This window comes from Myotis lucifugus, unplaced genomic scaffold (genome assembly GCF_000147115.1).
Source record: "Myotis lucifugus unplaced genomic scaffold, Myoluc2.0 scaffold_1600, whole genome shotgun sequence".
In the NCBI taxonomy this organism is placed as follows: domain Eukaryota; kingdom Metazoa; phylum Chordata; class Mammalia; order Chiroptera; family Vespertilionidae; genus Myotis; species Myotis lucifugus.
In genome coordinates this window covers 26,005-29,774 of record NW_005872648.1, presented here as the reverse complement: position 1 = coordinate 29,774, position 3,770 = coordinate 26,005, and positions in this window count along the sequence as shown.

Sequence of the window (3,770 nt, the reverse complement as noted above, 5' to 3'; positions counted from 1 at the left end):
CGCACGAAATGACGAACGTCCGCGCCCCGCCCGCGCGCGCTCTGGCTGGCCACTTCCGGGGTCACGCGACTTCCGCTCGCGCCGGGCGGGTCGGCAGAGGGCGCACGCGCGGGGCCGCGGGGGCTGCCGGGAGCGCGCGGCCGCCATCTTGCGGCGCCTGGCTCGTGAGGGCGCCCGGCGCGGGCGGCAGTGTCTCCCGCGAGGGCGGGTGCGGCCGGGGGCCTGAGCCCTTTGCTGCGGACATTTCCGGCCGCCGGCGCCCCCACGGCGCAGCCCGCGAACTCGGGGGACGGGGCAGTGTCGCGGCCCTTGGTGTCCCCCGCCCGGACGTCGTGGCCTTCCCGCCCGCGAGGTGCTGCTGGGAAGCCCGGAACCGGCGGGAGGAGCTGACCGTGCAGCCACGTGCTCCGCCGGGTCCAGCGAGCCCCGCGCGGCTCGCGACGGCCGGCCTCCCGCCTGTCGCCGTTGACCCCTCGGGAAGTGCACAGTGGACGGCCCCTGAGTTCGCGCCGACCACCCGCCGCGGCCGCCTGCTCGGGCCCCCGGAGCGGGGCCTCCGCGGGGTGCGGCGAAGTTTTCCTCAGGGGCTCAACGTTTGCCAACCGACCGGAAACGACCAGGCGACGCCCCGAGTGCCCCGAAGGAGAAGAGAGCTCAGGGCTCTGCTAGTGAACCGCGACCTTGGGCAGAATCAGCCGCAGGCTCAGCCTCTGCGTTGGTGCAGCCGGTCCGCCTGGCCCCGGGGGTGATGATGGCGGCACAGGCGGCCTGACTTGGGAATGAACCTTCTTCCCCAAGGGCTTCTACACGATGGACCCTGTCTCATTGCTGTGCAACTGGAAAGTTCAAACCTTTTTAAAAAATATATGTTTTTACTGATTTCAGAGAGGAAGGGGGAGAGAGAGAAACATCAGTGATGAGGATCATTGATTTGTCGCCTCCTGCACGCCCCCCGCTGGGGATTGAGCCCAAAACCTGGGCATGTGCCCCTGACTGGAATGGAACCCGGGACCCTTCAGTCCACAGGCTGACGCTCTAGCCGCTGAGCGGAACAGGCCAGCGTGAATATTGAAAACTTTCAAGTCCTGGCCCTGGCGGAGTCACCTCCCCATGCTGGTCGATCCCTGGTCAGGACATACGCAAGATGCCACCAGTGAATGCAGGAATAAGTGGAACAACAAATGTTTGCTTCTCTCTCTCGTGTTCTGTGGGCCCCGCGAACTCTGCGGGGCTCTCGGGAGTGGTGGGCAGATTGGCGTCCTGCAGCCACCTGAGGGCTGGCCATCAGCGTTCTGCCAGGTCTGTCTGCCCGAGGACGGCCCACAGGCTGCCCCTACCTCACACCAGCCACGAGTGGGGTACCCAGGCTACCCACATCTTTGCCAGCAGACTACACATTTGAGGATTCCCAAGACCTCCCCACGCCGGGTTAGAAAATTCCATGAAATAACTCACACAACTCAGTGAAGCTCTTTACTTGTGATCATTGGTCGATTATAAAGGTAACAACTTGCAAGAAACGCACAGGGCGCCCAGCTGGTGTGGCTCAGTGCACAAGGCCCCTTCCCCAGGTTGCAGGCTCATCCCCAGTAGGGGGCATGCAGGAGGCAGCCTGTTGATGCTTATTGTTGACTAGAGGCCCGGTGCACGACATTCATGCACTGGAGGGGGGGGTTTCCCTCAGCCTGGCCTGTCCCCCCTCACAGTCCGGGACTCCTCAGGGGATGTCCGCCTGCCAACTTAGGCCTGCTCCCGGCAGTAGGACATCTCCCAAGGGGTCCTTAGCGCTGCCGTGGAGGCAGGAGAGTCTCCCGCCACCGCCACTGTGCTCACCATCCATGAGCCCAGTTTCTGGCTGAGCAGCGCTTCCCCTGTGGTAGTGCACTGACCACCAGGGGGCAGCTCCTACTTGAGCATCTGCCCCTTGGTGGTCAGTGCATGTCATAGCGACAGGTTCCACTATTCAGTCAATTTGCATATTAGCCTTTTATTATATAGGACTAGAATCCTGGTGCATGAAAATTTGTGCACGGCGGGAGGGGGGGGTCCCTCAGCCTGGCCTACCCCCTCTCACAGTCCAGGAGCCCTCAGGGGATATCCTAAGCTGCAGTCTGGCCTCCCTCTGCGGGAGGTGACCGGGCTGATCAGGGGAAGGCAATGCCCCCATTACGCTGCCAGCCACCACGGCTTGCCTGAGCCTTAGCCCGGCCCTCGCAGCAGCAGCCACTGCAGCTTTGTCCAGAAGGACGTCCGGAAGACATCTAATTAGCATATTACCCTTTCATTAGTATAGATGTTTCTGTCTCTCCCTCTATCTTCCTCTCTGAAACCAATTTAAATATATATATAAATTTTTTAAAGAAATGCACAAGGCAAGGAAGGGAGGGTGTATTGGGGCTTCATGCCCTCTTTGGGCCCACTACCCTCCCAGCACCTCCTCGTGTGTTCACTGACCTGGAACCTCTTCAAACCCATGGTTTAGGGGCTTTTATGGAATCTTCATCAGAAGGCAAGGTTGACTAAATCATCAGTCCTTGGTGATTGACTGTGTCTAGCCTTGGCCCCTTCCCAGAGGTCAGGGTACCAGCAGCCATCCTGACACTATTCAGGAGCCCACCCAGAGTCATCGCATCACCGTAAACCCGAGTGTGAAAGGGATCTGTCCTGAATAAAGAGACACTCCTGCCAGGAGATTCCAAGGGCTGTTGGAGCTGTGCCGGGAACCGGGGACAAAGACCAAATCTTTATGGCTACACCACAGTCGCTTTTCTGTGCTGTGCCTCTCAGATTCGGAGGAAACCAGGACATAGGTGGCTGAGCATTTCCCAGGCACTTCTGGGTTTGCCTGGCCCAGTCCTCCTCTGTGCTGTGGGTGCTCCTGTCCACTCATAGCTCAGGCTGGAGAAGACCCCAGTAAACTTTCAGAGGTGCTGTGGGCTCCGGCCGGCCAGCAGCCTCTCAAGCCCATGGCATCAGAGGTCATGGGTATTGTTTTCAACAGGCATTATCTTATTAGGTGTAGGGAGCGGCTCTAGGGTCAAGCCTCAGGCTGACCTGTGGGCAGGGCCCACAAAACAAGTCCCAGCCTGGAGAGCAGAGCCCTCCTAGCACAATGAAGCCTGACCTTGTAGCCCTCCCTAATTCCTTCCGAAGTAGCTAGTGGGCTGTGGGAGGTGCAGCAAGTGTTGCGAAAACAAGAACATTTGTATACATGTTAATCTTGTTTTAATCAGACTATAAAATAAAGCTCCGGCTTGCAGGCTGGGTCTTTTGTGTCCTCATCCAAGCATGGGAGATCCACCGAGCCCCAGCTGTATTCTCTTGTCTGTCTTTTCTTCAATCCTTCACCGCCCCTCCTCAGGCTCACCCTTGGCCGTGCTGGCACAGCACAATTAGGCATCAAAAAATGGTTATTTTCTAATTCACTGGCATTTCTTAACAGGAATTCTTTTTTTAAAAAAATATTTTTATTGATTTTAGGGAGGAAGGGAGAGGGAGAGATAGAAACACCAGTGATGAGAGAGATACCCTATTTGGGATCAAGCCTGAAATCTGGGCATGTGCTCTTGACCAGAATCAAACTCAGGACCCTTCAGTCTGCAGGCTGATGCTCTATCCAGAGTCATACCAGTTAGGGCTGGAATTCTTTTTTTAAAAAAACTTCCTCATCAGTTATTTAATCCCTTCAAAATACAGTTGAGAAAAATAAAACCAGATAAAATGTTTGACACTCTGTTATTTGTCAGTATTTAGAATGAATTAGTGCCCAA